Consider the following 12,782-nt stretch of genomic DNA (forward strand, 5'->3'; position numbering starts at 1 on the left):
GTACCTATGCAAATCAGTTCCTCTTTCAACTCGATCACACAAATATCGAGGCAGCATGCCATTTAATATTTTGAAAATGAATACCATGGTTAGGTAGCAAATTCTCTGTTTCACTGAAAGCCATTGTAATGCGTTCAGTAGAAAGCCTGACGAGGTATATCTACTACATTTTAGAATTAATCGCATGATATTATTTTGCAGTCGCTGTAATCTCAAGATTTGTGTGTTATTAGCAAGAAACAGAATGGATGGGCAAAAGTCAATGTGTGGTGAAATGACTGTTTTATACAAAAGAATCTTACTATGGGTCGTTAAGTCATTTTTCAAACGACATAATACACCATACTTTTTGGCAATCTTCTTGATAACGTTATTGATATGAGATTTGAATGTTAACTTTTCATTAATTATGACTCCAAGATACTTCATTTCTCTAACGTAATCAATAGTTTCACCATCAATTTCCACATTGGCGTCATGACCGGTGCTAACAGAAGAAATAACCATATAAACTTATTTAGTTTTCGCGACGTTAAGTTTCAGTTGCTTAAATTTTAACCATCGAACCAGCGAACTTATATGCTCGTTTAAATGTGCAACAGCTTCATTGAAATCTTTAGCCGTAATGAACAGAACAGTATCATCAGCAAACAAATTTATATCACAGAAACATAAGACTCGCTTCATATCATTAATATACATAACTAGCTGAATTACCCGGCGTTGCTCGGAAATGTTTCGTGAAGGGAAGGTCGAAAAAATTCTCGAAGTTGTCGTGCTTAGTGAAATACTCTAGTAGTGAAACATAACTTAGCCGGAAACCCGATCGAACAATACTCCGTTCATGTTCAGACTGCGAATGAGCAGTGTCCCATCTGAGATCTCACAATAATCATAATTTTCATGGTATTCTCGACAAATTGGGTCAGTTTTATATTTGAACCCTTTTGTTAGGAACATTTAAAACACCTTTCTCTCTATAAATACCTTCTTAGTAACCTCCGAGTTTCATATGTATCACAATTTTCGTCACAATCGATCTACAATACCTTTGGCTTCCATGGATATAATCACTTGCTACTTCCTCTTCTTTATAAAAATTTTATGACATCATGAATTGTTCAAAATTTTCCATCTGATAATGATGATTTTATAACGAAAGGTTGTTTAACATCATAACTATATTCGTACTATAGAATGACGGTTTTATATAATTTATTTTACCAAGGTTTTAACCATTTTGGTCGTTCATCAGAGAGGAAAACCTATAGAATAATGATTCAGTTAATACAAATGTTGTTGTAACCCTATTTGCATCACCTTGAGTCGACAGTTTTCTCAATTTACATTATAAAATGCACATTGATCGTATGATTTCGTCAATTCAGATCAATGTTGAGAATACTTATTTCCCCTTCCTCTTGTGAATATTCTTGTGAACCTCTCTCAGTTGCTAGAAATATACTGTACTCGTAAAGAAGTACCAATGTTTCGTAAAACCCGATCAATTTTCCCTTACACTTTCCATGTTCGGTGCACTTGCTACTCTCTAACCATCAAAATAACCTTATAATCTATTTTGATTTAACTTCCTTTTTGTCAGAGAACTTACTACAGATCTCCTCCATGATTACCCTGAGTAGTGTATCTGTGCTTTTCAAAAAATATCGACTTCCACCTTTGCTACATGTGCCAAACTTGGTGGCGATTCGTGTAGTTGTTTCGTAGTTATGCTGAAAATTAAATACACTCGCGTTCATAGACAGATAAAGATTATTTTCCCTTAGCTCTTTGAATTTCCCGGCAAAATGGAACCAGATCCTTTGAAATTATTCAAAGAAAAATACTCTTGTTTTATGAAAAAATGGGAGATTAAAATTTATTTTCAAAAACCTCTCCTTCTAGTCTAAATGTCGATTCTTTTCAAATTTCGTGATTGACCCTCTCCCCCCATGTTAAGGACACTTCCTGAAAATGTCCACTCCCTTAAAATGTCCTAATGATCATTTCTGAAGTGCAAGAAGTATTTGTGCCAAATTTGATAGCAATCCGTTCAGTAGTGTCGGAGTTATGCCGTTACATCTCCCTTTTATATGCACTTGCTACATTCACTCCCCATATCTATCATATCTAAGGTATGGAAAATGTTTGCATGATCTTCAAAAATTATCGATTTCATGATTTTTTTCTCTTTGTCCCTCCTGTTAATGATACTTGCTATGCTTCCTCCCCTATAAAAATACCTTTATGACTATTTCTGAAGAGCAAGAAATAACTGTACCAAATTTTATAGCAATTCGAGCAATAGTTCCGGAGTTATGCCGTTACAAACATTGCACTCCTTTTTTAGAGGCACTTACTACACCTCTCCTAACAGAATATCCTTATAATCTTATCTAAGTTGTGCAAAAAGTGTCTTCAAAAAGTACCGGTTCTCGTCAAATCAGATAATATTTTTAATGACCACCTATGTTAAGGACACTTGCTACGCTCCCTCCCCCCATGGAAATATTCTTATAATCATATCTGAGGAGCAAGAAGTACATGTACCAGGTTTAATAGCAATCCGTTAAGTAGTTTTGAAGTTATGCCATTACAAACATTACACCCCCATTACATTATATCTACGGTATGCAAAATGTTTCTAAGATCTTCAAAAAATTTTGGTTATCATCAAGTTATATAAATTTTTTCATGACCCCTTCTTGGTTATGACACTTGCTACGCTCCCTCCCCCCAGTCAAAATACGCTAATGACCATCTCTGAAGAGCAAGAAGTACATGTGCCAAGTTTGATAGCAATCCGTTCAGTACTTCCGGAGTTATGCCATTACAAACATTACACCCCCCCCCCTTTTTTTAAAGGCACTTGCTACATACACCTCCATATGATCGTATCTAATATATGCAAAATGTTTCTATGGTCTTATAAAAGTATCGATTCTCGTCAAATTAGACAAGTTTTTTCATAACCTCCCCCCTGTTAAGAACACTTATTACGTTCCCTCCCCCATTAAAATATCCTTATGACCATCTCCGAAGAGCAAGAAGTATCTGTGCCAAGTTTGGTGGCAATCCGTTCAGTAGTTTCGGAATTATGCCGTTTTAAACATTTCACCCCCCTTTTTAAACACTCTTGCTACATCCACCCCCCATATAGTCATATCTAAGGTATGCAAAATGGTTCTACGGTCTTCAAAACGTATCGATTCTTGTCAAGTTATATGAATTTTTCCATGACCCCCCCTTGTTTATGACACTTGCTACGCTCCCTTCCATATAAATATACTCCCTAAACCATCTTTGAAATACAAGAAGTACCTGTGCCAAGTTTGGTGGCAATCCGTTCAGTAGTTCCGAAGTTATCGCGTTACAAACATACAAACTTACATCCATTTTTATATATATAGACTAGCTGAATGACCCGGCGTTGCTCGGAAATGTTTCGGGAAGAAAAGGCCGAACAAAATTCCCGAAGTTGTCCTACTTAGTGTAATACTCTGAGCAGTTTTATGTTGCTATTCAATCAATTTTACCTCACACTTCCCATGTTTGGGGCACTTGCTGAACTCCCTCTCCCTTAAAATAACCTTTTAATCCACATTGACATAAAAGTAGTATCTGTATTTGTTAAGATGCATCGTTTATCGTAGAGTAAATTTTATATTGAACTCCCCTTTTATTAGTGAACTTACTACAGCTCTCCTCCATGATAACCCTTATGACCACCTCTTAGTAGTGTACGAAGTATCTGTGCTCTTCAAAAAGTATCTATGATTTCATTAAAATTAACAATAGCAGTACTACTTAATTCAAATTAACGATAGCAATACTGTCTGGCACAATCTTAATATTCTTGCCCTTCTTTTATTTTATAAAAAAATTCAAGATGAAAATTGATTTTCAAGATCTTCTTCTCCTAGTCTGAATCCACCCCCCTATCTTGTTTGACGACGAATAAGAAAATGTTACAATAAACCTTTGTCATGAATATCTAAGCTTGTCTTGACCACCTCCGAATAGTAAAAAGTATCCCCCCCACCCCACTCTCCCCACCTTAAAATATCCAACCTAGTTTGGTGTGGTGAGTTTGAGTTGTTTTGGAGTTACGTTCGATTATATTAACAATTTGAACTTTGCTCCTCCCTTGGATGAGACCCTTACTTTATCCACCCGCATCCCACTCTCTTCTTAAAAATGCTCTTAGGATCATTTGAAGCGCAAATAATATCTGTACTCTGAAGGAAGTATCGTTTTATGGAAAATTCTATAAACTTCACATTAAACTTCCTTTCTTAGAGGCACTCATTATATCCGCCCCCCACAAATATCCTTAAAACCATATTTAATTTTTACAAAATGTATGTATGGTTTTAAAAGGTATCAATTCTCTTTAAATAAGATACATTTCGACATGGCCTCCTCAAAATGAGAACGCTTGCTACACACTCGCTCCCCTGAGAATGTCCTAATGATCATCTCTGAAGAGCAAGAAGTACCTATGCCAAATTTGATTGCAATACGTTCAGTAGTTTTGGAGTTATGCCGTTGAAAACATTACACCCTCCTTTTTAAAGGTACATCCAACCCCCATATAATCATACCTACAGAACGCAAAATGTTTCTATGGTTTTCAAAAAGTATCGATTCTCGTCAAATTAGACACACTTTTTCATGACCCCACTGTTAATGACACTTGCTACGCTCCCTCCCCCACAAGAATACCCTTATGACAATGTCTTAAGAGCAATAAGTATCTGTACCAAGTTTGATAGCAATCCGTTAATTAGTTCCGGAGTTATTACATTACAAACATTACACCCCCCTTTTTTAAAGGCACTTGCTACATCCACCACCCATACAATATATGCAAACTGTTTCTATGGTCTAAAAACGTATCGATTCTCGTCAAATTAGACAAATTTTTTCATGACCCCCCCTATTAAGGACACTTACTACGCTCCCTCCCCATTAAAATACCCTTATGACCTTCTCAGAAGAGCAAGAAGTATCTGTGCCAAGTTTAGTGGTAATCCGTTCAATAGTTTTGGAATTGTGCCGTTTCAAACATTACACCCCCCTTTTTAAAGCCACTTGCTACATCCACCCCCCGTAAAGTCATATCTAATGTATGCAAAATATTTCTATGGTCTTCAAAACGTATCGATTCTCGTCAAGTTATATGAATTTTTCCATAACCCCCTCCTGTTAATTATACTTGCTACGCTCCCTCCCCTATAAAAATGCTCCCTAAACCATCTCTGAAATGCTAGTAGTACCTGTGCCAAGTTTGGTGGCAATCCGTTCAGTAGTTCCGAAGTTATGGCGTTACAAACATACAAACTTACATCCATTTTTATATATATAGATAAATAGAATAGGACCTAACACACTTCCCTGAGGAACACCAAGTGAATTACCGAGGGAACTAGACACTACATCGTTAGAAACAGTCTTTTGAGATCTACCACATAAATAGTTTTCAAACCATTCATGTGCCATTCCCCCGATGCCAAAACGCCGTAATGTCTGCAACAATAAAGGTCTTGAAATTGTTTCAAAGGCTCTTTTCAGATCCAAGAACACAGCAAAAATACTCTCTTTGGCTTCGATTTTCTCCTTCCATTTTGCCAATACTAGGTTCAAAGCGGTTTCACAAGAGTGACCCTTACGATATCCCGATTGTTCCGGTATTAGCAAACTGTCAGAGTTCAAATAGTTAATCAGCTGATCTTTAACAACAAGTTCCAGAATTTTTTCCAGCGTGTGCAACATGTTAATGGGACGGTACTCCTCGGCTTTATCCGTTCCAGTAACCTTGGGGATAGGAACCACCAGAGATTCTTTCCACACTTTTGGCACGTGCCCCGTGTACAACGATTCATTTACCAAATCCAGTAGATCGTGTCCGATAACATGAAAGCAATCCTGTATCACTTTTGAGTTTACATTGTCAATACCCGTCGATTTTCCCAAATTAAAACAAATATTTTTCAATTGTTCAAAAGTGATTGGTTGAAATTCATCAAGTCAACAATAGTTATTCATCGGCTGTGTTATTTCAACAGGTTCACCTACCAATTCAATGCTTTGATTGAACTGCTGAACACTATTTATGAAATAACTGTTGAACTTTTCAGATATAATTCGTTCTGTGTGTTCTTCTCTACCGTCAAAAGTTATGCTTTTCGATGCACTATGTGTAGGCTTGATCAACTGTTTGAGAATTTTCCATAACTCTCTGCTGTTTTGTTGATTTTGATCGATCTTCCTCTGTATGTATTCACATCTAGTCTTCTTCAGGGCCCGTGAATAAATATTTCGTGCTTGTGTATATCTACTCCAGTGACTATCATTGTTAGTTCTACAGAATCTCTTGTACTGTTTATCCCTCCCCCGTTTTAACCGTAAGAGGTCTATTGAGTACCAACTACTCGAGCTGTTCAAACTAACATACTTTTCAGTTACTAATTAATTAGTACACTTTTTCAGTATGTCAGTAAAAAAAGATGCCCTGTGATCCAAATTTCCAGTCAACTGTGTACAACCCAAGCTTCTTGATACAAGTCGAGATATGGTTTGCTTTGAATAGTTTTTCCAACACTTGATTTTCACCGTGTCTTCCTCATTCCTAGAGCTACTCGATACGGAAATTGCAATTGTTTCATGATCTGAAATCTTGCAATCGGATTCCACATTTTGATAAACACCGTCGAAATTGGAATACACGTGATCTATCAATGTTTTACTGTATCTCGAAATTCTTGTAAATTCATTCACAGTTTGCTTCAAATTGAAGAATTCTGCTAACTGTTTCAATTGAGTCGAACCTTGATCACTGAGCCAATCAATATTAAAATCTCCAGTAATAATATTTAGTTTACCGAAATCGACGAAATTCTCCCACCAGTTTTCTAGAATTTCCAGAAACTGGCGATCGCTTGAACTTGGAGAGTGGTAAACAACTCCATAATTTCCCATCTGCATGCCTCTTTCAACTGATATACCCAAGAACCAATTATTTCCAACTGCTTCGTTTGATTGAATGCTGAATTTAATTGATTCTCTGGCGTAAATTGCAACTCCACCCGTGTGCCTGGAATGGGACAAACAAAAAGCAACAGTGTAACCCGGAACACTGAACTGATCGAAAGCGTCAGAATCAACTATATGTGTTTCTGAGAGCAAAATCCTCTATAAGAAGACGCAATGCGACATAATTAGAAGACAACCCAGCTATGTTCAAATACAAAATATCTGAATGCCTCTCATCCATTAGTTGCTATTCCATTGACATAATGTTGTTCTTTTTCGTTTCAAGCAATCTCAGATATACAGGACACTGCTTGCTAAATGCTGGATGGTTGGTGTCTAAATTCATTTTACGTTCCGTGTTCATTTTTAAACAATTAACGCATTTAAAATCAGTTGAAGTACATTCAGATGTTCTATGAGCTGCATTGCATTTGGAACAATTTTCATTGTTGGAACATTCGGTGCTCTTGTGACCAAACTCACCACACTTGAAACAGCGCAATACGTTGAACGACTCGAAAACCGAACACCTATCCCAGCCGACGCAAACCTTGCCGGCTGCCATCAAGCTGAAATAAGTCTTCTTATTAACCTCAATTATAACACTATATTTGTTATATTTGAAGCGTGGATTCTCAAAGTCAGCAACAACTTTTACATCTTCGATCGAAATTTCCTGATTCTGACTTTTCAAAAGGTCAATAAATACATCAGAGGAAAATCGATCACTCATCCCCACTGTTTTCAGTTTTGGTTTCCCGGGCTTGGGTATGACAGCATTGTATTCAGTTCCTAAATTGCTTTCAATGTTTTCTTTCACTGATTGAATGTCCTCTCCTGCTGCGCACTCAACAATAATCGAGCCATCTTTACCATTTTTAAAATTACTAATTTTATGTGTTCTTGGATCTAACCTACCCTTCAAAACCTTTCTCGTGTCATCGCTCGTTTGCGAAGACTCGACAGGTTTGATCATAATAACCGAGCGAGTCTTACGATTTCTATTGCTATTAGTTCTTTTTCCAGAAAATTTCCCAGATAGAACGTCCGCGTATGACTTTTTGTTATTTCTATCAAATACTTCGTCGTTACCTTCATTAACGATATTCTTATTCAGCGGTTCATCACCAGTATTTGAAATAACTTTTCTCTTTCGTCTAGGATTTCCATCCGACTCCGAATGAGTCTTCCTATTTGCAACCATTTTCTTTCTATTCATTACAACCATATCATTATTATTTTGCTGATTATTCAGAATCAACGAATTTTTCAAATCGTCCAATTACTAATTCGCCTATAGAGACGTTTCGAGCAGTCCAGGAATCACTTATGGGCTCTTGTGTCCGAGCTTGCATACAATGTATAATCATTCATTCAAAATCGTACTCAACTCAAATTTTTCAGCTATTATTTTCTTTTGTTTACCCTACACAGCTCATTTGAGAAGGTTTGTTCTAGCTTAGATGTCAGTTATTTGTGCTTCAATCTTATGTGATCGTTCAACTCTCTGATTAGGAAATCTTCCTGATTCCATGTGTGGGGTTGGGAGTCGAACCCAGGAGAACGGTGTGGTAGGCCATGGTAAGATCACGCCGTCCTATATTTTTGAAACACTATTCCGCTGAATTACTGTCTCAAATAAGTTCTTCTACATCTCTGAGTTGTTCAAACGGCACAGAACAGTTATACGTAGGGTGAAGTGTTATAATATGCCCTCCTTAAGAAAACATTGAGATATTTCTAAATGTACTGATATATTTTCTTCGAGAATGTAGGTATTTCTTTGCAATGCGCCTGAGGAACATAATTTTCAATGATTCCGGTAGAAGTTATGAGAATTGATTGATATAAACACATTTTCCAAAACGACCACATTCTCACTTTTTTCGCTTGCCGTAGGCACAATGCCGGGGCAGCCGTATAATATGCCTCACAACAAATCAGTGGTATGCCTCACAATAAGAGATATTACGCCCCAATACAATGATGCAATATGCCCCTTAAAATGTCGATATAGAAGAAAAGCAGATAAAGAAGATATTCTATGCATCAGAAATTTATTGCATAATCAATTAATTACAGTTGGAAACCAACATTTTCGATGCTCACAACGCTACATTTTGTTTTAATAATCGTTATAAATCGTTTAAAACAACATTTCAACTCGAAGCATACTGTTGAATCGAAGGTGAGGCATAATGTCCGTAGAGTGACTGTTATGAGAAAATTCGTATATCAAAGCAGGCCCGTACACGGAATTTCGTTTCGGGAGGGGCCCTCAGATGGAAAATTAATATTACTGAAGATTATTTATGTACCTCATTCTCGATAAGTCTTTTGCCGGTGCTTTTAACAGACACTTTAAACTTTGCCACTGAAACTGACATTATGAAGTATTCAAATAAAATTTGTGACTAGCTCACAAAAAAGTATCGCCTGTAACGCTTTGTAACGCCCAAAACTTATTAAATGTAACGCATGTAATACTTGAAACTTGCAAACGAATAACGCTTGTAACGTATCGTAACGCCATAACTCACAAAAAGTATCTCATGTAACGCTTCGTAACGTCTGTAACATACAAAAAAGTGACGCATGCAACGCTTCGTAACGCCTATAAGTTACAAAAAAGTAACACATGAAACGCCTTCAACCTACAAAAAAAAAGCGTTGCGTGATGCTCAGTAATGCCTGAACTGAGCTGAGCTGAGCTGAAGTAGATCGCCCGTAGTGCCATTTGAGCCAATTTGTTCTGATAGTCCGATACTCGTTTGTCTGGATTTTTATACTGTAATTACTATATAGGAACCGACGTTTTATACGGTAAAAATGCTAATTTAGTCGAAGCAAAACCTTACATCGATAAGCTGCCTCATGATAATTTCAGTTTTTTCATATTTTCCAGCAAACGGCAACCGTCAAACTTGTATAGCAGAAAGATCTTACGAAAAGAGATGGCATTTCACCAGAGTTATACACGCTAGAGTCAGATTTTTGCCACACCGAGGATGCAAAAAACGAATCACCGCACAAAGAGGAAAGCGCACTTCTTCTCAGTGTCGAATAGACAGCATTTGAGTGTGTGCTTGTGGTTAAAGCAGCTGGCGCGAGTGAAACACATTCTCTTCGCATGAATCGCTCACACGCGCTCTCGTCTAAATACACCCAAGTGACCACTGGCGCGTGATGGTGAGCGAACACTTCTGTGAACTTCAATTAATAGAGAGTAAATCTGGCCTTGCTATGAAAAATTTGCAAGGAAAACCGAAAATTTTACGATAAATTGTTTTATTTTGCTGATTTTGCGTATCCACGCTTCATCTACGAAAACCATACAGCAGAGTGCTCACCGGCGTGTACACCTCTGTGAAAGTATCTGCATCCACCTCAGAGAATTTATTAGCTAATGCTCTAGCACTTTGGTGCGATTCAGTGGAAGAGGTAAAAGGAAATAAACAAACGCACTCATGATGCGTGCACACTTACACAACAGTGGTGTATAAATGTGAAAGAGAAGAGTTCTCGTTGAAGTTGTCAGTGCGAGGGGAGAAATTTTGCTTGCTCTTCGTCACACAAAGAGATAGACATCTCTGCTTACGAAAAGATAGTGTTAGTGGTAAAACTATTGTTTAGAAAAGCCTTGAATACTTAAAAAAGGAAGGGGGGCGTTTTGGCCAGCATGGGACCTTTATAATACTTTCCCCTACTGAAGAATGTTGCAAATTCGATAAGATAATTTTTACCAATTTTCATTTTCACTGTTCCATTTTCTTTTCCATTTGTTGTTGATTGTATTTGAAGACTTTTTCGAACTGGTTCAATAATTTTGCTCCAGATTATGTTTTAGAACTCCATAGCTACTGTTTCCGGACGCCAGTTTTTTGTCGTGAATACGACTTATTTTACTATGGGGCGCCTTTTCAAAATTTACTCTCTGAGAGAGTGATAAGTTTTTGATTGTGAATATCTCTTATTGTATCTAACGAATCAACATCATTTTTGCTACATGCCATCGGAAATATGATCACAATTTTACGATAAAATTATCAGTTGTGTGACATAATCTCAAATAATTCAAAATTAAACTTTTCTGAAATGTTTGGTATAAACGAGTAGGGATGGTACTCGGAAGGTAAAGTATCGATACCTAGGGTATCGAGATATGAAATTTTGGATATCGATACAAGGTATCAAAAGGCAATAAAGTATCGATACCTGTAAGTATCAATTGATACTTGCGCAGCAATCATTTCAAAATAAAATTGTTGACTGTGGCGTTATTTTATGATGTTTCCACATAGCAAAAAAAATTCAATCTCAATGTGATTATTAATCGATGTGAAAAAAATTAGACGTACTGAACATCAAATGCAATAATTTTCTGTTTTCAAGAAATATTGCAGATAAATCAAACGTTAGGATATCGAAACAACATATTTAGTAAATTACATCCGCTTGACTGATTACTTAGACGATTCTGATGGGAAATTATGCATCTTTTCGTGTAATATTACAACATATAGATCGACACCAAGATTGTTGTGATATTATATCGTAAACGCTGTACATCAGTAGTGAGCATAATTTCCTACCAGTATCTTCTAAGTCTTCAGTCAAGCTGATGTAATCTACTCAATACGTTGTTTCGATGTAATAAAGTGTGATTTATCTGCAATATATTTAGCAAACTGAAAGCTATTGAATTTGATAAGATTATTACAATTCTTTTTTTGCTGTGCATAAATTTGATTTGCCACCAGTATACGCATATTCTCTGCCACATGGATTGCACTTCTCCTTTCGCGACTTTTGGTTTACGTCAAAGAATTTCCGCACGCCATTTTGGGTTGATTTCACATTTTACTTATTTTCTCAACAATTTACATGTCATAACCTTTAGGTCGATACACGAATACTACACTAAAAGCCAATTCCTATTGCTATTATTCCATTGCTATTAGGCGCACTGAAAGAGAGTGCAATGAGTGTGAAAAATTGAAATGATTGAATCCTCTGAGAGTATGACCTTTATGTGCGTGTTTTGCACATTGCATTCTCTTTCAGTGCACCTGTTGGACAAAGCGAAATTATCGAGAACGAATTTAAACGACGGCTAGTCTACGTCATACCAATACATGCGCGAACTTGGCGCTTCGTCGAAGCCAAAGAAATAAAAATGTTCCATTGGAGACGGGTATAACGTGAAGCGTCCCTTTCAAAAAGCCAACCTGGGTTCGATTCCCAGCCCCACACATTAGGTTAGAAAGTTCTTCTGGTCCGAAGGTGAATGAGCTGAAGGTTAAAGCCTCTTTAAATGAAACAAAAAAGGCGGGTGGGTAATGTAAGAGACATAACTGGATGTCGTGAATACGAAAACAACTGACATGTTCCTTAACACTTCCGAATATCAATTAGTTGATCATTGTATGAATTATGCAAGCATTCCCCTTTGCACATTTTTCGCAAAAACAAAGAAGGCTTCACTTTTTGTTGAGAGGCTTGTTTCTACCTGATTTCATTTGTAGCTTTTTCACTAATGGGCGGTCCTAACGGCTATAAACATAGCCGCATACAGAATTTTAATGTTGATTATTTCATTTCAGATTTGCATAATTTATTGAAACAAACTATCAATATGCTGAAGGGGCTCGTTTCTAGCATTCAGAAAGGTCAAATTGCGTAATTCTCTACGACATTAAACTCTGGAACATTTTTCGCGAAAAAAGGCTTCACTTGATCTCGATTAC

This window comes from Malaya genurostris, chromosome 2 (assembly GCF_030247185.1).
Source record: "Malaya genurostris strain Urasoe2022 chromosome 2, Malgen_1.1, whole genome shotgun sequence".
In the NCBI taxonomy this organism is placed as follows: domain Eukaryota; kingdom Metazoa; phylum Arthropoda; class Insecta; order Diptera; family Culicidae; genus Malaya; species Malaya genurostris.